Below are 22,782 nucleotides of genomic sequence, written 5' to 3'. Positions count from 1 at the left end.
CAGGTGGCCATAAATAGGAAGGGGAGGGAGGGGAAGTTTTAGGGCTGAAACGGCAAGAGTAGGTAAACTTACCTTTTCTGCGCAGTAAGAATGCGAGTACTTTGTCGCTGTAGGAGGAGGCCTCTCCTCTGAGGTGCTTCAGGCACTTTAAAGATGCTAAGTGAGAGTGCCCCCTCCCAGCACTGCTGGGTGTTGGCAGGATCTCCATTGTATAAATGGGAAAAGCAAGGCACTGAGAGGAGTACCTGACCTGTGCAGAGTCAACACAATGAGACAGTAGCAGAAATGGGAACAGAGCCCAGAAGTCCTAGCTTCAGTTGCCTGCTCTATTTGCATTATGGTACTGAGCTGAAATTTCAGAGCTGTCTCAGGGAATAGCTCTTCTTATTTGTTACCTTCTGAACACCTATGAACATGTTAGAAACAGTTGTAATAATTTTCCCCCCTTGATCTTAGGGGCTAATGCGTTTCAAGTTCCCTTGGAGAATTTCTGAGGTTCTGTCCATTGTGTCTATGATTTTTGCACTCCTTCTGGGGCCCTCCACTGATGTGCCCTTACCCCTATGGCCAAGGAGAATCCCTTAGGATATCCACCCGGACTCACATTGACAAGGAGCTGGTTCCAGAACTCATTCCATACCCTGAGCAGCATCTCCCTACTCCATGATCTCTCAGCCCATTACAGTTTTGCCCAGCCAGGTCAGGATCCTCAACTATCATGTACACATGGGGACATTGAGGCACCAGAGGGGTTGGGACTTGGTCAGGGTCACACTTGAGTCCGTGACCATGTTAGTCCTGATTCCCAGTGTAAACCACAAGTTTATCCGTCCTCCCTGCAGCCATGTGTTTCCTTCTGGCCACCCTGTAGTTCCAATGTTAGAAACCTCAAGGAACCAAGCAGCAGCAACAAATGCTTTGGACATCACATTTCAGAGAAAACAGAGGGAGAAAGAGAAAACCTGCTGCTTTGGTCCTCCCGAAGAACATGCAGACAGTCAGAAAGGTCAGCAGTTGCACTGTGAGTGAAGATGAGAGCATACAGAGGTGACGGTAATGATCTGGAGGCTGCCTGGTATCTGAATGGCTGGAATCTTCACAGCCAGGTGAGTTTTACCTGCTCAGGAGACCGCCAAGGGGAGCAGCTTTGCTGAAAACTCTGACCAGATGCCCTTCCCTCACCACGCCCCCCCTGACATTGAGTCACCCATATAATCCACACCCTGGGAATCCAGAGAGGCTTTATCAGGCTGCAACTCAGAGGGATGGGGGCTTCTCCCCCAGCAAGTGGACTTCCCCCTGTTTCGCCCCATGCAGGCAGCAGGGATATGGGCTTTCAGTACAGTTGGGAAGGGATCCCTAGATTTGACAGTGAAACTCTAATTTCTGTGCAACTGCAGGTCTTTGCAAAGGCTTCCAGGCCCCTGCAAGCAGAGGCAGTGTTTGCATGCAGGAGGAGAAGAGGGAGATGGGCAGCAGCAATTGTTGATCTCAGGTGTGTCACAGATGCTGGATTCTGCCAGGTTGTGGGGAGGAGATGAGATGGAATTCTGCCTGCACTGCAGTTCAGCTGGTAGTGAGAGAATGGGAGGGAGGCACTGTGATCTGAGATCTGACATAGAGACTAAGGGGTCAAGTCCATCCCTGGAGTATAGGTGGTTGCAGGTCCAAGGGCTGAGTTTGGTCCAAGGACTCCTCTGGGCATGATTCCCCTCAATCCCAGAGCCCCAGAGGGATAGGTCAAAACTAGTTGATCTGCTCCCTCCACTCCTGGTTCTATGAGATAGAGAAGACTTGACACAGCAGCAGAGGATATAGTTAAATCATAGCATTTGTTACTGCAAATTTATCCAAACAGATCCAGACACAGTCCCTGCCCCAGAAAACTCACAATCTCAGTTGGGCAGTGGGTGCCCCTTGAGGGGGCATAGCCCAGCAGCTAGTCCTTCTCTCTCAGGTTTGAAGTCCTTCCGGACGTTTTAGACTCTGTGACCCCGCCCTCCCCCCTCTTCTTATTTTATGGTGCATTAGACAAAGTAAAACTTCTGGGATGCAAAAAATTCAACAAAAATGTATGTAGATTCCAAGCATTACTTTCTGTGTGATCAACTGCTTGTGAGTGTGTGTGTGTTCATATCCATGCACATCTCTGTATCCACACATCTGTAGGAGCATATCCACACTGTGTGAATTACTCCGGGAAAGCTGAGCAAGAGAAACAAGATTTGCATTTGAAACTGATCCATTTGCATTTGATCCATGGTCCTTCTTCTCTCTGGCCTAGTGAGCTCCATAGCCCAGGACCAGCTTCCATCTATGGTCTGTCTCATGAGCCTCCCTCAATGGTTGCTGGTTTCATTGTTTGGGGGAATGTTGCTGTCATGGCTGTGGAGAGAGCTGTCTTCCAGGTAGCCAGTACTAATCCCCTGGAGGGCTTGGAATAAACTGGACTCTGTTCCATGGGCATAGTTCAGAGAGCAGAGGACTGGGGTGATGTCTTCAGGGGTCTGAGTCACTGAGCAGGTGGGCTGCTGCCTCTTTTGCAAGTAATGGCTATTTCAAGGAATGTGGCTTCCATTTAAGATATGAGTTGCAGCGGCTAAGCCGGGAGATAATGAATACATGGATCAGTACAGGCATGTCCGTGTCTGGCCAACATATTGTGCACCATTCTGTCAATCATAGATGTAAGGGGCCTATTGGTGGCATCCAATAGCAGTAAAGAGTCCAAAAAGAGATTCTGGGGCTGCTGACTGACCTGGTGATTTGAAGGTAACGGTCCTTGACAGTAAGCAATGTTATAGAGGAGGGTGGGAAGTTCACCCCTCTTCCTACCAGTATCAGCTTCATCTCGGTGCTAATTTTGTCCCAGCTTTGAGAGAGCTGGAAGATGGCGCTGTGTATGTTCAGTGCTACTGCTGGCACTGCAGTCCTTGGTGCTTTGCCAGCTTTCCCAAAAGCCTAGTATAGAGGACAGAGCCTTGTGGGGCTCTGTGGGTAAAGGTCTTGGAGATAGAGGAAATAGCCCTGAGGATCATCTGGGCAAAGTCTAAGAAGAAGGAGCGTAGCCATTTCAGGGCATTTCCATGCTTCCTACAGCCTCTGAGAGGCAGCACGGTGATATCTAGTGATCAGTGGTGTCAGATGATACAGGATGTGTGCGAATGGGGTCCCCGTGAGAGATGAATTGGCTCACTGAGTGGGATCAAGATCCTGGAAGGTGGTGTTGGAGGCTCTTTTTTTGCTGTCTGCTTGATTAGTTCACAGAGCCAAGATGCTGGGTGCCCTTCAGATCATTGCCAGCTTTAGATTCCTTTCATCACAGGTCCCCTGGCTAGCAGTGGTCCCATGTGTACTCTTCTCTCTACTTATCCAGAATGAACAGGGGCCAGCATCTCAGGGGTGGCCCTGATCTCTGCCTCTGCTTCCACAGCTCCTGCTTGTGTGTGTGGCAGGAGGGCAATGTGCTCTTATCCTGGATGTGAGTGATTCTTTTGGTGTGCATCTCCTAGTGGGTGGGAAACAGGAGTCAAATCCCCTTTTCCTCAATTACACAATGTCAGGCCTCCCATGATGACTGTGACTGGAATTTTGCATCCACACTGCCACAGGAGTCAGGGGATCAGAAGTGGGAGGTGATGGGCCCAGTGCCTCTCCTCATGCCATCTTGGAACAAAGATCTCTTTTTGGCATTGCAGTTGCCTTCCATGAGGAGACATGGAGCCTGGTGCTGAGCTGGCCCAGCAACTTCTGTGTGAGGGGAGTTACTAGACAAATCCAGCAGAAAGGACAATTTCTCTGCTTGCCACCTTCAGTGCTGCTGATCAGCTCTCCCCTTACCAGCCCCTCCATTCCCCGTCTGTCACTTTTTCTCCTCTCTCCAGGTATCCTTGCCTATGTTTTTGTCTTGCTGTGATTTCTGCAAGTATGGGGTATGGTGAGCAGAGACAGGGGTCAAGCAGGTGCTAGGGCTTGTCTATACTTAAAATGCTGCCGCAGCACAGCTGCACTGCTGTAGTGCTTCAGTGTACACACTACCTAAACTGATGGGAGAGGCAGTAATTAGATCGACAGAAGAATTCTTCTGTTGACCTAGCACTGTCTACACAAGGATTTAGGTTGGCTTAACTGTGCTGCTCTGGGATGTGGATTTTTCACACTCCTGACCAACATAGTTAAACTGACCTAATTTTCTAGCGTAAACTGGGCCTAAGAGTAGCAGCTCAGCTTACTTCCAAGTTGCTCAGACGTTTGGAGATATTGGGGGAGGGTAGGAGGCCCCTCATTTTACACTCCTCCCCAACTTTCCCCCGCCGCCCCATGTGTCCAGGACTCCAGTCTCCACACTGATTGTGCTGCTCCATAATTTCAAACAAAGAGGATGTGATATGCTCTGGAGGGAAGGGCAGGTCTAACAAATTTGTGTGCTGCAGGAAGGAGACCCACTCAATAAATCACACATGTACCCTGTCAGGATTGGAGCCCAACTCCCAAAACATAGGCCTCTACCGCCTAAGCTAAACAGGATCTTCCTTAGCTGGCACTAACAGTAGGGCCGCAGTCATGCACACAAAGCTAAGAGCCTCATCCTGGCTGTGACTTATTGTGGTTTAAATGAGGCAGAGCTGCGCATTAAAACTGAGTTTTGATTCAGTTATGCTCCTCTCCAGACCTGGTTCTGTTTTGTACAGGATGGCCTAGCTGTGTTCTGTAACCAGTCTTGGACAGACCCAGTAAAGGTCGTGCCTACATTACATGTTGAGATGTGGTTACCACTGGCTCTCTTGACTCTTGTCACTGTAACGCGGTCAGCCTCAAAGACTACTGCGGTCTGCAGAGAAGGAGTCTGTCAGTGCTGCTCCTGGGCCTGTGAATTCCTGTTGGGCCTGCTTTGGTTATTGCTTGTGTTAGAGCCCCCCCCCAAAAAAAGTAGTCTACTTCCTTGGCAAAGGAGGGAGTGGTCTTGCCCACATTGTTCTCGTGCATGTTGCACCACAGCTGACTGGCCTGGTTGCAGGGTCATCTCCTGGTTGCCAACCGTCCCTTATTACGTGGGACATCCCTTATTTTTTCATCTCTGTACAAGATCTGGAGTTCCTGAGTGCTGTAAAAAGAAGCAAGAGATACTCCTGGTTAATATAAGTGAGTACTGCTTATTATTATTATTGATGATGATGATGATGATATTGGGAGGAGGGGTGGGGCAGGGCAGAGGTGCTAAAAAAACAGTCCATTATCTTTGAAATACAATGTTGGCAACTCTACCTCCTGCTCTCATTGGCACTCCCTCAGACACGCTGTGCTGCAGCAGGTGTTTGAGGCTGTGGCTCAGGTGCAGCGCTAGCTCCCAGGCTTTGTGTCTGTCCTGAAGGCAGGATCCCTGATCTGTGTGACAGTTAAGAACAGCCCTGGTGGTTAGGTTACTCAGAAATGGCTCCCTCTTCCTGATTAAACAAAGGGAGAGGGCGTGTTCAGATGAGCAGAGGCAAACTGAGAAAGAAAGAGACCATGAGGCAGCGAGGAAACCAAGAAATCAGAGAGATGCTGTGGTCCTGTCAGCACCACAACTGCAGCTACGTCGGGCACCTGGTTAAACCTGTCGGTACCTGGGCATGGCTGATATTTGCAGTGCAGATGGATTCTAATCATTGTAACTATCCAGGGCTTTACCATGACTTGAGGGCACAATGAAAACCTGGATAATGTCAAATTCATTGGTCTTCTCCATTTGTAAAGTGGAGGTTAATGACCTTGCCTTAGAGCAAGGCTGGCAGCAGATCTGGGAATAGAATGCCTGAGTCCTAACTCCATAATGCTTAAGGTCCTGTTTCTAGTGGAAATTGAAACCATGCTTTCAGTGGAACATGAGGATAGCCCTGTTTAAGTAGGTCCCTTGACAGGAGTTCTTGTTGCAGCATAGGTAGGACCTGTGTGTGCAAGTCCATGCCTATCTGAACAGCTCTGCAGAAGCGCAGCTGTACCAATACGGGTGCACCACTGCAGCACATCTGGTGAAGATGTTCTATGCTGACAGGAGAGAGCTCTCCCATTGGCATAAGAAAACCACCTCCACGAGCGGTATAAGCTATCTCAGCAGGAGAAGCTCTCCCGCTGACAGTGCTGTGCACAGAAGTGCTTATGTCTGTGTAACTTATATCGCTCGGGTGGTGGAATATTCACACCCATGAGTGATGTAAGTTTTGCCGACATAGGTTGTCTACTCTATAGCCAGACAGTGTGTAAGGGGGTAGGTGGGAGGGTGAGTGAAACACACACACATTGTGTGTGTGAGAGAGCCAAGCAATAGCCAGTTCATTGCACAGTAGCTGCACAAATTCCTAGAATAATCAGTTTTCCTCAGCTTTATGTCCTGACTTGGAGGTGTCTCGAGTACAGAAACTTTATTTTTCGGGTGGGGGAAGAGCAAATTTGCACCCCCTATGTCCTTAAACTCTGTGAACTTGCAGCAGAAGAGCTGATCTCAGATCTCTGCCCCTCCTCCAAGATTTTCAAAACTACTTCAAAGTCAAGTTGACAAGAGTATTTGGTAGTTCTGGGTTTGCTGCTCACCTTTTGCGCTGCTACCCCACTGAACAAAGCATGGCGTTTCCCTTTGATTTCCATGTTTGATAGCAATAGGAGAAAGAGTTTGAAATGTTCTGCAATCTTTATAAAAAAAAAAAGAAAGGAAGAAATGTGCTCTGATACCTTTCCAGAGTGCTGGTCTCTGATGAGGGAGGATCAGAGAGAGGCTGACTGACAATAGGACGGTGGTTTGAGGTAGCCAGGGAAAAGACCTTAATCACAGGGAAATTAGCTCAGTGACAGGCTGATACTTGGACGGAGGCTTCAAACAGCAGAGATGGCAAATATCTTAACATTTTATCTCTCCTCTTATAAAGGGAATAGCAGGTGGACTGCTTAGCAGGACTGAGGGGCTTTGGCAGAGCTGCAAGAGGAGCCCATGACTGAACTAGCATTGGGTCTGCAGGTTGGGACTGAGGGTCATTCGCAGCCTGAGGATAAGTGGAATACAGGACTAGAAGGGAAGTTCAGTCCACATGGAAACAGAGCAGGATTGAGTGGAATACAAGGAAGCAAGATGCACCTGCACTATCTCTAGCGGTGCCTGGCACATGCAGAATTAAAATCCTAAAAAAGGCATAAAATTCTGTTCCCATGACGGGGAAGTTGTGTTATTGTTTTTAAATTTCCTTGTTCCAATAATTCTGATAATCTTGGAGCCACATGTCATCTCTGGATGCTGCAGCAAGCCTCCCTCCTCACCTTTGCTGCCACTAATGGGTTTTTTGTGTCACTGAGGAGGAAAATTGCATTTTATAAGGAAATAACAGAATACCACAAGCAAAGCAGGTGGTGGGGAAATGGAGAGTCCCCCTACCCTGGCCTAGCTGGGACACACTGGAAAAGCATATCCCCTCCTGCTCTGAGTCCCTGTTGCCAATGCCCCTCAATCCTGACCCACAGTATGCCCTGCTATCCCACTCACAGTCATCCGCCCACAGTTGTGCTAATGCCCTTCATGACCACAATGATAGAGCCTGCTGCTGCATTTCCCTTTGAATACAAAGTTGCCAGGTGCGACCTGCGAAGAGAAGGGAGAAGTCCTCTGCCTAGGAGAGAAACAAAGACTTCCCTCTCACTGGTGCGCCTGGCATCCAGGAGGGGAATGATTTCGCGACTGGCGTTGCCTGCCCACCAGAGGGCGCTGCCGGTTGCCTATCGGGAGCCCAGCCAGCTCGATCTGGTTACGTACAGTATGTAAATATGCAGGAGAAGCGCTGGGCCGTTGGCAGCAGTGTCTCACGGTCGCCCAATTAGGGCTCAGCTGTGCGGAGCACTGCACTATAGTAACCACTAATTAAATATGTGAATGGCCGGGGGAACAGGCGGCAGCCAGTGCTGGTGAGTGTTTAAAGTGACAGCACCTCCCACATGGCGTAATTGTGCCTGGTTTGGTCACAGAAGAATTACACTAAATTTGATGCTGGTTGATGGTCCCTGAGATTCTCTGAGACCTCCTGAGCCAGGCACTGCCTGCCTGAGCAATAGCAGAAGACGCTTTCCCAGACTGCCTGGCAAGAGGGGACCCTTCTTTGGGGAAGAGGGACAATCCAGCTGCATGCACACCAAGCCCAGTACTTGTTTAAATGACATCACTGCTTCTGGCCGTTCAGCCTTTGTGCTCACTGCTGAGGCTGCCAGAGAAGGGGGCCAACTAGTGTCAGCTGTGCTGATTGCTTTTGTGATGTGGGCACCTCTCCTGGACCAAGACCAAATCATGCGACTGAAGATGTGAAACTGACTCGAACAATTCTCTGAAGAGGGACATATATAGAGGGACTGTAAACCCCCCTTCATAACCAGGGAGTTGGGTGGGATGGGTTCTAATCTCTGTGGAATGAATATATTCTGGTAAATCTACTATAGTAAATCCACCGGAGAAGGTGCCATATATTCCCTAGCCATTGCCCTTCTGCTCTGCTTTGTTCTGCAAAAATAATAGCATGAGCACTGAGATGGATTCAGACAGCCTTGTATAAAGGGGTGACTCTCAGGCCTCAGAGTATGACCTAGTGCACTGCATGGTGTCCCTACAAGAAAGGGAATGATAAATACTGCTCCTGTCAACTAAGCCTTGTAGCTTGCATCCAGCACCATGTGGATTTATTATGAGGGCAAGTAAATTATCACAATAGGCATGAAAACACATTCTCCAGAGTTTTCAAGAATTCATGGCTTTGACCAGGCCAAGTGTTGCAGATGGGGCTTTCCAGGACCCAAACCAGTCTGACTGCTCCATGCCAAAGTGCACTCGCAGTATGCCCTTATTTGATAACACCTATCTGTGGGAAAAGCCTATTCTGTAATCAGACTGTCCTCTGTTTTGGATCCCTTTTGTCAAGAAGATGGAGCACATCCATGCCATCAGCCTTCTCTCAGAGGGGAAAGGGAAAAGCTGGATGATGATTCTCTGTGCTGCAGCAAATGCCAAGGCACTACAGCATGTTGCCATGTAGTCTAGGATGGATAGTCCTCCTGTGGCAAGTGGAAGGGATGGATGAGGTGAGGGAGACGTTGAGAGCTGGCCATGGCTTTGTGATTTAAGTTTATGCAGAACCTAGCATGCCAGTGAAGCCTGTGATATTTTAAAAGCTTTATGTGCAGAGACGACCTCACTCTCCGCTGAAATGGAGCCACTTCTGAGGTGAAACAAATCAGTGGTTGGCCTTGAAAATCCTTGACATCACTACACAAGAGTTTAGGGCAGGAAATGAAGAAAAATTCCATATCCAAGTGAAACTTCATAGGGAATTTAGGGAGGCCGAATAGAATAATCAGAATTGGAATTGGGCCAGAACATTGGGGTTAAACACCCCTGGTCTTACAGAAGTATACCTTACATCCCTTAATGACCACAAGTGGCCAGGACCTAAGTTTTACAATATAGTGCCTTCAGCACCATAGTGGAACATTGGGTCAGTGAGAAGAACCGTCTACTGAATCATCAGCACTTCCTGCAGAACCCTAGAGGTCTCATATCTAAGTATTGACCAGTCCTGGCTTTGCTTTAACTTATTGGAGATGACAAGATCACAGCCTGAAGTGATACAGCTGCACTCTCAGCTTGTGGAGTGTTGTGTGGGAGGAGATAGGCAGGCCATGGCTGTAATACAGTGTGAAGACATCTGGGACTGGCATAGTATAGGACGTAGTCAGAAACTGGCACTGGTAGTGATACACTGGGAGTGTAGGGTGTTAAACAAGTGCTACCTTCATTTGCCATTATTATCATGATGGATTTAGGCATAGATTCTAAGGCCAGAAGGGACCATTGTGATCATCGTAAATATATTCCATCAACACTATTACCTTTATCAACCAAACTTGTAATCTCATCCAAAAAATAAATCTGAACTCAACTTTCACTGATGCACAATTGGTGGCATTTTTGTATATGTTACAGAACTAGAGGATCTGGATGAAATCACCTCTTGTCCTTTGTTTCAGCAGCACTGAGCTGGATGCCTCTTATCCCGATCCCTAAGAGGCAACATTCAACATCTAGATTTATAGATTCTGAGGCTAGAAGGGACCATTGTGATTATCTAGTCCAACCTCCTGTATAACCAGCATTTCTCAAATGTGGCCACCGTGGCTGCATGTGGCCACCAGGGACTTTTCTTGCAGCCACAGCCTCCTGGGCCATGAGTGTGTGTGTGTGGCAAAACAGCGGTCCCCTCCCCCAGGGCTGCCAGCAGTGGGTGAGCCCTGCCCACCTCTGAAAAGACAAAAGCTGGAGGAGCAGGCAGCCAGTGAGTTCCTTACCAGGGCTGATGGGGTCAAACTTCAGACCTTGAGTGGCGGGTGGTAGGCTCCAGCCGTGGGGCTTCAGGCTCTGTTCCCTGGCTGTACAGTGGCGGGCTCCGGCCCCAAGGTCACCACCACTCACATACTCCTGGCTGTCGCTGCCTACTCCAGTGCCCCTGGCTCCTGCTGCCTCCATATCAGCCTCCCCATCCAGGGCCTAATTTGTCTTCAGGCTTGCCAGGACTGAGTAAGTTTGCTGTGAAAAGTAATATTTGTATGTTTGTTAAAATAATTTTTCACAGCAGACTTAATAACTAGCAAGTCTGGAAAAAAAAAAAGTACCCCCCAAAAAAGCAAAAGACATGACAAGAATGTGCAAAGCACCTTATTTGTGCTTCTATTCTGTTTAGGTCCAGTAAAGAATAGAGACAACTGTACATTATTTTGATTATTGAGACTGCAAAAAATAAATCCTACATAAATAAATTATAATAATTTGGACATGTGTATGTGTATATTTATTGGTTTTTCCTAAAGTTAATTAAGTATTTTAGGAACAAATTGTCAGAGTAGCCACCAGCAGGAGTTGGTGCCCTCTGAGGCCACCAAAAAATTTGTTGTGAGAGCCCTTGCCCTAGAACTTCCCCAGAATAATTCGAAGTGCATATGTTTTAGAAAAACATCCAATCTTAATTTTAAAATTCTCAGTGGTGAAGAATCCACCACAACCCTTGGCAGATTGTTCCAATGTTTAATTACTGTCTGACTTTGCCTAGTTTCAACTTCCAGCCATTGGATCATGTTAGACCTCTCTCTGCTAGATTGAAGAGCCCATTATTAAATATTTGTTCCCCATGTAGATACTTATAGACTGTAATCAAGTCACCCCTTAAACTTCTCTTTGTTAAGCAAAACAGATTGAGTTCTTTGGGTCTATCATCAAAAGGTATGGTTTCCAATCCTTTAATCATTTGCGTGGCTTTTCTCTGAATCCCCTCCAATTTATTAACATCTTTCTTGAATTGTGGGCACCATAACTGGACACAGTATTCCGGCAGTGGTTGCATCAGTTGTAAATACAGAGGTAAAATAATATCTCTCTACTCCCACTCGAGATTCCCCTGTTTATGCATCCAGGATCTCATTAGCTCTTTTGGTCACAGCATCACATTAGTAGGTCATGTTCAGCTGATAATCCACCACAACCTCCAAGTGTTTTTCAGAGTCACTGCTTCCCAGGCTAGAGTCCCCCATCCTGTTAATATGGCCTATATTCTTTGTTCTTAGGTGTATACATTTACATTTAGCTGTATTAAAATGCATATTGTTTGATTTGGCCCAGTTTACCAAGCAATCCAAATTTCTCTGAATCAATGACATTTCCTCTTAATTATGTACCACTCCCCCAATTGTTATGTCATCTGCAAACTTTATTAGTGATGATTTTGTGTTTTCTTCCAGGTCATTGCTAAAAATGTTAAACTGTGTAGGCCCAAGAACTGATCCCTGCAGGACCCCACTGGAAACACACTCGCTTGATGACAATTCCTGTTTACAATTACATTTTGAGACCTATCCATTATCCAGTTTAGTAATGCATTTAATACATGCTATATTAATTGTATATCATTCAAGATTTTTAATCAAAATGTTGTGTGACACCAAGTCAAACACCTTACAGAAGTCTTAAGGATATTATGCTAACAGTGTTACCTTTATCAACCAAACTTGTAATATCATCAAAAAAAATATCAAGTTAGTTTGACAGGATCTATTTTCCAAAATCCCATGTTGATTTTCATTAATTAGATTCCTCTGCTTTAATTCTTTATTAACTGAGTCCCATATCAGCCTCTCCATTATCTTTCCCCGGATCGATGTCAGGCTGACAAGCCTATAATTACCCAGGTCATCCTGTTTACCCTTTTTAAAAACTGGCACAACATTAGCTTTCTTCCAGTCTTTTGGAACTTCCCCAGTGCTCCAAGATTTACTGAAAATCAACATTAATGGTCCAGCAATCTCCTCCTCTTAAATTCAAGTTAACTGGACCTGCTGATGTAAAAATGTCTGATTTTAGTAGCTTCTGTTGAACATCCTCCAGAGATACTAGTAAAATGGAAAGAGTGTTATCACCATATGATGAAATTATAGCTGTTTTTTCACCTAACACAGAACAGAAATATTTATTGAATAGTTCTGCCTTTTCTGCATTATTATTGTTGATAATTCTACCATGTCTATCTAGTAATGGACCAAAACCATTGTCAGGATTCTTTTTGCTCCTAATATCCTTAAAAATACTCCTTATTGTCTTTAACTCTGTTGGCCATAGATTTCTTCTTGCGTCCTTTTGCTCCCCTTAGCAATTTTCTATATTGCTAACTTTTGATTTATATCCATTCCTATTAACTTACCCTTTCTTCCATTTGTTATATATATTATTTTTCATAGCTGCCTTCACTTTCCCCTCTAAATCAGGTCAGTTTTTTAACCAGTATGGCCTTCTTCCTTGATGGCGGCGTTTGGGGCATCTAGTAAGATATTTTTAAGTGATTCATGATCATCATTCACATTTTTCTGATTTAATTCTTCCTCTCAACTGATTTGGCTCGTAATTGTTCTGAGCTTTATGAAATTGGTCCTATTAAAGTACCAAGTATATATATATTACAGGTCTGAACTTCATTCCTCACCTAAATGTATTAGTTCACAGCCCCTGTATCCAAGCACTGGAGCCAGAATTCACACTCTGAGTCTTTGAGTACAGTAGGATCCACACATCAGGGCATTAGTGTCAGGATTCAAAGCCTTCGGGTGAGGTAGACAGTATCATACAGATGCACAGCTCCTGCTCCAAGCTGAGGGCTGTCACTCAATGGGGAGTCACTGAGATGTGTGGAATGTGTCATTTAAAGCATCACTTGAAAAATCACATTCCTTTTTATGAAAGAGACAAGGTGGGTAAGGTAATATTTTTTTATTGGACCAACTTCTGTTGATGAAAAAAGACAAACTCTTGAGCTACACTGACCTGAAGAAGAGCTCTGTGTAGCTTGAAAGCTTGTCTTTCACCAACAGAAGTTGGTCGAATAAAAGATATTGCATCGCCCCCCGTCCTTGTCTTTCTAATGTCCTAGGACCAACATGGCTGCAACAACACTGTAAACAGCAACAGAAGATATTCCTTTTACTATAACTTGAAACAGGGATATTGTGTCTTTAAGGCACCCCCTTCCCATTTTCCCTAATACCTCAAGGCCTCTGAGTGTTTCTGGAGGAGCGGATCAGTGCGAGAGTTTAAGGCATCTCTCCCAGCCCTGCTGCACTGCTCACTTACTGCTCTGAAGGCTGTGCTTTGCCATTTCCATGGAAACCATTAGTTGCTAAGCAACTGGAGCATCATCTGAGCTGAGCCCTCGCATCTAATTATCCCATCACTGTAGCTAAGAGGGGTTTAGAGGGGAGTGGGGGGATTAACTCTTCTAACATGGCAGATCCATTCACAACATTTAAAGGTACAGTGTCTACCTTTCACAGTGTGTACTGATAGGCACCTGATCAGGTGTGATTGTTTGGTTATCATGTATAATCTCAGCGTGAGAAAGTGGACAGGCTTAGGCGAGCTGCAGATACACCCTCATGTTCCTTACCCCTGTTAGGAGCCCTCAGTACCTCTGTCTACTTAAATTGTGTGTGCTGTCCTTAGATGTATGTGGACATTTGTATGTTGTGGACTCTGCCACATTTCTCATGTAGCTGCTTTCATAGAAATGTAGGGCTGGAAGAGAACTCAAGAGGTCATCTAGTCCATCCCCGTGTGCTGAAACATTATTAAGTAAACTTAGATCATACTTGACATATGTTTGTCAAACGTGTTTTTACAAACCTCCAAGGATGAGGATTCCACAACCTCTCCAGATGAGCTGTTCCATTACATGCCTTCTTGCTGTCTGTGTTGTGGTCTGCTTGACATTGGGGCACAGACACTGACATGGAAACAAACTCCCCATGATGTCATCTCTGCTAGGTAGAGTATTGTTAATTCTTCAGTCTTCAGGCATCCTCATCCTGTTTGCTTTTAGAGATGGATGGAGCAAAGCTGTCACAATACACTACAGGAAAAACACGTTATTGAGCCATTGTGAACCAGCCCAACTGAACTTCTGACCCACAGACTTTGGTCATTCAAATAAAACAGGAGCTGGATGGCACCTGCCTGTGTTCTGGTGTGTGCAAATCTAGAGACAGATTGAGGTTTTACAAAACTAATTTTAGTCCTCAGTATTGCCAGCCTGCATTTGCTTCCCATTGACATGCTCTGAGTCAGTGGCAGGGTGACCAACCCCCGGAATGATGGGTTTCCACCACCTTGATTGATGACCTTCCTGAAAGTCATGCTGCACCAAGTGCTTGTGTAAATGACATCACTTCTTCCAGTCGCACTGACTGTCAGCCAGAGTGACATCAGTATGGAGAATGTTACCTTTCAGAGCCATGGGAACAAGGGGACCTGCCAGGTAGGCAGCAGTCATGTATGTGCATGTGCAGAAACAGTCCTTACCAATCTGAACTCTCCAGATGGTTTTTCTATCTCCCTACTTTTTCCCCGTTCCTCCCCCACCTCCCTGCCAATCAAACTCCTCTAGCAGCTTTTGTCTGTGTATGGAGTGTCTTTCAAAGTCTGTAATAAATACTAGCCTAGAGGAAATGGAAACCTCATGCTCCTTAGCACAAGAACAAAGATCATAGAGTAGCACAGAGTCAAAACAGTCACAGGGGAAGGCAATGAAAGTGTTGACCAGAGTCTTCAGCTATCAGTGATGTCAGCAAGCAGCCCATAACAATATACTCCATTACATACTGTAATGAATACAGAACATGCCTTGTAGCAGGTGCTTCTGCACAGCTGCTGCTCAGCCCCACCTGCCTGTTCATAGTGTCTGTGCAAGAAGATGGCACTTTTCAGAGAACTCCTTTCCTGCTCTCCTCTGGTTAGCCAGATACTGAGGAATTGCTGCTACTTCTCCTGAGAGAAGAGCTCTTCTCTGGCTGCTGCTTGGTGGCTGGATCCTTGGCGACCTGGAGGTCTGCAAGGGAGCCTCCCAGCTGTTAGCATTGTTGCATGGAGACCATGACCAGCTCAGTGTTACTACAGAGTCTTTGGGTGGTGGTGGGTGCAGCATCTCAGGATGTAGGTGCCTGGGGATGGGATATCTTCCGTAGGAGAGCAACATGGTATAGTGGGAAACTTTTTGGGAGTCCCCATAATCCTTACACTGAATAGAGGGGAATCCCACCATATTCCCTGCCATTCACTGCACCTTTGCCCATCTTTGAACCCAGACTTCTGTCATGACTATGGCCTGCAGGCTCCATCAAGCCCAAGCGATATGCTGTGCCAATCTGTTACCTGTGTTTCCCCTCCCTTTTCCCTGGCACGATTCCAGGCCTTGGAGCTCTCTGAGGAATGAGTGATTTGGGATTAGGTGGGAGGCGGCTGCTTGGGAAGGTAGATCAGATATCTCCCCCCCTTGCCCTCAGGATGGGGAGGTTGTTATTAGAGCTCTATAATGATTGTGTGGAGGGGGCAGACAGAGGAGAGAGAGAGAAATATTTTGTCATGAAAACAGGAAATGTAATTAAAGCCTACATGGTAATTAAGAGCTGAGGATAAGGGGGTAGTTTTTGGATTTCTGGCTGGAATCTCAATGGCATTGGTAATTAGGCACCTTGCATAACGCTAATAAATAAGGAAGAATAACTGGAGGGAAGGAGGGCATGGAGTGAGCCTTCAGCAGAGGAGGGAACAGAAGTGCAGAAGTTCCTGGAGTTTGAGGGAAAAGTGTTTAATGTAATGGAAGGTTCTGCTCTTATGGCTGAGGCTGGGAGAGGGGACTAGGAATGTGGTGCCCACCTTTTCTTCTCCAGGCCTTCGGTCTAACTCAGCCAGATCGATAACAACGGGAAGCTGTTCCTGTCCAATGTCCTTGTCTTGCAAACCTGCAGCTCAATTGCCCCAGACTCAGCAGAGGGGCAAGGGCTGAATGAGTCATGGAGAATGAATTACCTTCTTGCCCTGAACCCCCACAGCTTGCAGCAATGCTGCCCATGCAGTTGCTGTCCTGTGGGTAGAGGGTTTAATTCTCCGCAGCTTTAGGCTGGTAGCTTTTTACACTTTAAAAAAAAATTGGATAAAACTTCTAAACTTCCGTCAGCTCATTGCATCCATGCAGGGGAGATCTTGGCTAGCTGCAGTCCTCAGAAGACAGTTAATGGGCAGGGCAGCTGCTACCATAGCTCATTTTGCTGACCAGGGCACCTGAAATCCTGCTAATCTCCCTCTTTTGGAAATGCGTGAAAATGCTTAATCAGGTTCAGGCCCCCAGTGGCTGCAGCTGCCTTTATTAAGGAATTTAATGCTTAGGGCTCGTTTAGACTACCACTTTTGTTGGTAAAAAGAAAAGGAGTACTTGTGGCACCTTAGAGACTAACCAATTTATTTGAGCATGAGCTTTCGTGAGCTACAGCTCACTTCATTAGACGCATACCGTGGAAACTGCAGAAGACATTATATACACACAGAGACCATGAAACAATACCTCCTCACACCCCACTGTCCTGATGGTAATAGCTTATCTAAAGTGATCATCAAGTTGGGCCATTTCCAGCACAAATCCAGGTTTTCTCACCCTCCGCCCCCCCCCCCACACACAAACTCACTCTCCTGCTGGTAATAGCCCATCCATGTATGCATCCGATGAAGTGAGCTGTAGCTCACGAAAGCTCATGCTCAAATAAATTGGTTAGTCTCTAAGGTGCCACAAGTACTCCTTTTCTTTTTGCGAATACAGACTAACACGGCTGTTACTCTGAAACTTTTGTTGGTATAATTTATGTTGCTCAAGGGATGTGAAAAAACACCTTCCCCTCCCACAAGTGATATAAGTTGCACCCAGAGAAGCACTGATGTGGACAGCGCTCTGTTAGTGGGAGAGCTCTTCCCACTGACATAGCTTCCGTGGCTTGTGGAGGTGATTTTATTATGTCAATGGGAGCGCTCTCTCCCGTCAGCATAGAGCAGCTACATGAGGGATTTTACAGCGGCACAGCTGCATTGGTACAGCTGACTGTAATAAACATGACTGTAATTAGCAATGATGACACACTCATGTGTGCAGGAGAATGAAGTGAAGTGAATGTGCAAGGGAGGAGGGGCTGCTGGGGGGGGCATGTACACAGGAAAATTGGGTGCAGTGAGGGAGTGGGGGCAGCCCTATGGGGGTTTGCGTGCAGGAGAATTGGGTGAGGTGAATGTGCAAGGGAGGAGGGGCTGCCCTGTGGGGGTGTACACTGGAAGAGTGGGTAAAGTAGCACAGACTGCCCCATGTGTGCTCCTGTGTGCCCAAGTACATGTAACTGGTACATGAGGGCCCTGAGTCGGGAAGTGGGTAATTTAGAAGGCTGCTTGTGCTGTGTGTTGAATGCTAATGATGCTGCACAGCTTTCAGATAGAGGTGCTGCAGCTCCAGCTCCTGTCACTGAGTTTTACTGCTAGCGAGGCTGAGTCCCTGAGAGAAAGGAGTGGGGATGGGAATGGCAGAATGTGCCTGATGCCGGCATTCCTCAGGTCAGGAGAGCTGGATAGAGTAACTAGCCAGCCCTTCCATACTAGGGAGGCTGTGCAAAAATCTCCCCATTGCTGCTCTGGATTTCTGAGCGCAGGAAGCCCTCATGCAGAGCACCGACAAGGGCTCCCCATGTTGCCATGGCTGTTGGTGTTGGACCAGAGTTAACCTGTAGGGGAACTATTGGCACTATCTCCCTTGTGTGAACAAAGCTTCTACGCCTTATAGGTGAGGAGCACTTGTGTGACAGACATTGCTGTGGAAATGTGAAAAACCTGAGCATGCAAATGGTAGTTCTTTTCATCCAAGGGTCCCAAAGAGCTCAACAAGCTTCACTTACAGAGTTGTTTTCACCCACCCCTTAAATACACCTACCTCTGAGGTGGCACACTGCAACCGCTTACGCACAGAAACTGCAGGGGGAATTTAGGGAGGCAGAATGTAGCTACTCAAGTTGGAATTTGTCCAAGACGCTTGGGCTAACAACCTGACTCCTGCAAAAAAATGTCACAGGAGTTGTAGTGGCCAGGTCCAAGACCTTGGCTATAGTCTTATCTGAAAGATGTGAAGTGGGCCTTCAGAGTATCTCACACACCACTGATTCAGTGGCAGACTTGTTAACAATCGAATTGCCAGCATTACTTTTCTTAGCACCTATATGAACCCCCATCCAATTACTACCTAAAGCCAAAACTGCTTAGCTTGTGACATCTGACAGCTTCCCAACCCCTGGTGACATGGCTGTAGAGAGCAGTGCTCAGATGAGAACATGTCTGACTACACACATTCACTCCTCCTTTAACTATAGAAATGACGGGACGGTTACTCTCAACAGACAAAACACTGTCCAAATATTAACCAGGTCTCCCAACACTTAATGGTGAGTGTCATCCCCATTTCCCAGAGGGAAGTGACTTACCCAGGGGGTCTCAGATCTGGGACTGGAACCCAGTTCTTGGCTCCTGTGCCATGCTGCATCCAACAGACCGCATTGTCTCTCTGTTTTTTCTTTTTGGCATGTTGGTGCTTTAAAAAGTCTTTCTGTAAGGAACCAATGTTAGGAGAGCAGCAGTCAATGGAACATTGTCAAATTCTCTCTTTCTCTCTTGGTTTGACAGTGCTGCTCGAAAGCAGATGGTCACTAATTAAAGGGAGTCGAGTGAGGAGTTTGCATTGGCCTCTGCATTCTTATTCCAAAGGAGAAAAACTCTAGTAGCCTTGGATGAACATCCTCTCCTCCTCCCTTGTATCTGCAGTGTGCAGTGATCTCAGTGGTGTCTGCTGGGGATCACTGTGGAGAATCCATCCTGCTCTGGAAATGGAATATCTAAAAAAGCAGACTCAGAATGTTTGCTAAGAGCCCAGTCTTACTGCCACTGAAGCCAGAGGAAAACATCTCATTAGGACTAGCCCTAGACTTGTGATGTGAGAATACAGGACATTAACATAAGGATCTTCCAGCTGCAAAGTTGGATGGAAGTGAACGAAATTGCAGGAGAGGGGCTTGAAAAACCATGAGGAGCCTTCATCCCCCACAGAAGCTAAAACTAAGAGCTTCCCCTTCCAGTGTGGAGAACAGAATTAAGCCTTTGGGGCACTTTATATCTCACTGATCTGTAGATTCAAGCTGAGCCGTCCCCTGCTTGGCACTCAGAACCCTTTTGTGTTCATTAAAACGTTACATCTTCCTTACAAGAGTGTACTTCAATCGCAGCCATCATCGGACTTTCTGTATACTGTCTGGGTTACTTCTCCAAACCCATGTGGCTTTTTCTAATGGTACTGAGAGCTAGATGGCTGGGGTAGCAAAGGGCAACCGAAGTGTGTTTCTATCTCTTTACTGTCAAGAATACTTGGTTCCTAGAGCCAGTCGTAACAGATGCACTTTCAATACTTAATGATCCCACCTCATGTGGAAAAGATGCATATGGGGAAAAAAGTATCGGCAGCAGTATATACCTTCTTCTCAACATCCAAGAAATGTGTAGTAGCTGTACCTCAATTAACATCTAGGATCCTGGTCCTCTGTGGGTTCCCTTTGTTGAAGTCCTGATCATTCTTCCTATCAATGCTATTGCTGAAGAGCTGGATTTCCTGGGGTTTGGACCAGCCCCCAGGTCAGTGAAGCTGAGGGATAGTCATTAGCCTATCCTGTCCCCAGTCACACTGCACTGCTGTTAAGGAGGACCTTCAGGAACAGCATATTGCCCTTTTGGGTCAATGGTGCGCAGCTGAATTCTTCCACTCCCACTGCAGTGGGTGCTTTCTCATTCCCCACCTAAGTCCAGCTTGGGTAGGCCATAGGGAGATTGTTCCAGCTTTGCTGTGGTCTTTCAGTGTGATCCTTTCCCAGGTGCTGACACCAGCTGTAGTGCTGCATGAGCAACAAACATGGCAACTGCCAAAAAGAGATTTATGTGCCCCTCTGAATTGTAGAGTGACTTTACATTTGTACAGTGCCTTTCACCCAATGGAACTCAAAGCACCTTATTAACTGGGCAAATTATATAGACAGTACAGGGACCAACTCATCTGCTGCTGAAATGCAGCTGTCTTTGAGGTGGAATACAACAGCTGTTGATAGTGCACATTAGCAGTACTGATTTAAGACAGTGCACAAGGTGCCTTTGCTCCAGCCAGATTGCATCCTGCCATGAAGCATACTGCTCATAAGGGTTTTTCTCTCTGCCTTCCCATCACCCCACAGTGCTCCATTCTGGGTGAGCATAAAAGAACAGGCCTCTGCTTTGTCCCCAACTGCCCATCTCTCTGCACGTTTGTATCCTCACTTGTAGATCTGGCTCTCAACCGCAGGGGAGAGACGTGATTCCTCTGAGTGCCTCACATATACCCAAGCAATGACCCCAAAGGCTGGAGCTATGGGATGCCTGCCTAGCCAACACCCCCTTCTTTGCTAGGTCTCTACTTGATGTGCAGATCAGATGCCTTTCCAAATCTGGGATTTGTAGAGGGGAGGGGCAGGATCATCTCTGCTGCTTGCTCCATGATAACGGGCTGTTCCAGCTCATCTGTGAAATACTGCTGGACGGACAGATCTCCACATTAGGAAATACCAATGTGCTGTACACTCACATCTACCCATGCATGCACACCCACATGCCTCTCATGCACGTGGCAAGTTGCTCATGAATCCTTGGGACCAAATTCAGCCCTTGTGTCCATTGCTCTGCCCAGATGCCCATTGTGCTGCTGTTTATTCTCCCCAGCTCCCCGGATGGATACCACTGGCCCCCATGCTGCCCGTGCCAGCTTTTTGGGGATTCCTGGATGGGGAAAGTGTATGTAAAAATAGAAAAGGACCAAAACAAGAACCTCAAATCCAACTCACCTTTTGAATTTGAGAGATTGAGTTGTATCACTGGATCTTAGCCTGCCTGCATAGTTTGGGCCTAGGTCAGATCCAGTACCATCAGGAACCTATGGTCTGGTTCCAGTTTGGTTCTCATGGATTTCCACTATTTCAGACCTAATCTGATGTGATTTTGGCGCTATCTAGCATGACGTAGCCTGATTTGACCCCTAGTTTAGCACTGAACTGGAGCACCTAATATTAAATTAGTTTGAATCCTGACATCCTCAGCCTCTAAAGGAAAATTTATTATCTGGTACTGCTGTGGCCACACTGGACACACCACCTGTCCCCTCTTTTGTAATGGAATCAGAGGACTGCAAGTTTGAGAGTGACATTTGTTTCTGTTTTCATGTCCTATCTTGGAGCCAATTAAATTTGCTGGCAGAAAGCTATCAGCTGTATGGGACTGTACTGCACCCTGGGTTGTTTTTTTTTTGTTTGTTTGGTTTTTTTTTTGCTGTGACATGTCACAAGTTGCAGGGTAAAATACTGGTAGATTTTGGCAGGAGTGACTCTAGGCACCTGTGAATCCTCCTAGTGCAGAAGCTTGGGGCAGATGCAGGTGGGTGTAGCTCTGTTCACCTTATATAGGGCCCCTGCATTTAGTGTTTTCAGGGCTCTTTATATAGGCCCAAGGAGCCTGGTTTGAGGTCTACTATGGCGAGAGCGGGAAACCCCAGTCCCTGTGTGTTCCTGACACGCACAGATCCATGCCTGCTTGGCCTCACTGAAGCATCAATCTCCTTGTCATGAAATATTCATGACTGTTTCCGAATGGGCTCCGGCAAAGCAAATCTACATGTTCCTCCCCTCCCCCTGCCCCCATGTGCATCCTACCCCTCTGCACACAGACACAGAGGCACAGCGTCTGCTGCAGTGAGGGTGTCTGCAGGCTTTGCTGTGAGTTCAAACCAGATTCAGGCAGCTGATCTCTATGTCTTTGAGGAAATAAAATAGAGCAGAAAAAAAGCAGCAAAAGCCCCAGGAGATGGTTGAGAGAATTAACCCTTTCGAGGTCAGGGAGCATCAAGGGAAAATCCAGAGTGCACCAGGCAGTCTGAACGGGGAAAGGGAGAATAAGATCTGGGGAATGGAACAGATTATGCAGGACTCGCCTAGGCTGGAGGGTGACTCTGAACTTTGGGAATCCTGCTGAAGTGCAGATCTGGCAGCACTGAGGCTAGGAATGCATCTCTTCACACCAGTGCCCTGGATCATGCATCCCGCTGCACTCAGAAGCACTGGGCCACAAGAATGGCCACACTGGGTCAGAGTGGTCCTTCTAGCCCAGTATTCTCTTTCAATAGATGCTTCAGAGGAAGTAAATAGAGCAGGGCAATTTATCAACTGCTTGTCCTTCAGGTCCAGCTTCTGGCAGTCAGAGGCTTAGGGACACCCAGAGCAGGGAGTTATGTCCCTGACGAAAGGCTAATTGCCATCGAAGGACCT

This window comes from Lepidochelys kempii, chromosome 22 (genome assembly GCF_965140285.1).
Source record: "Lepidochelys kempii isolate rLepKem1 chromosome 22, rLepKem1.hap1, whole genome shotgun sequence".
Taxonomy (NCBI): domain Eukaryota; kingdom Metazoa; phylum Chordata; order Testudines; family Cheloniidae; genus Lepidochelys; species Lepidochelys kempii.
Note: the sequence above shows the minus strand (reverse complement) of the source record.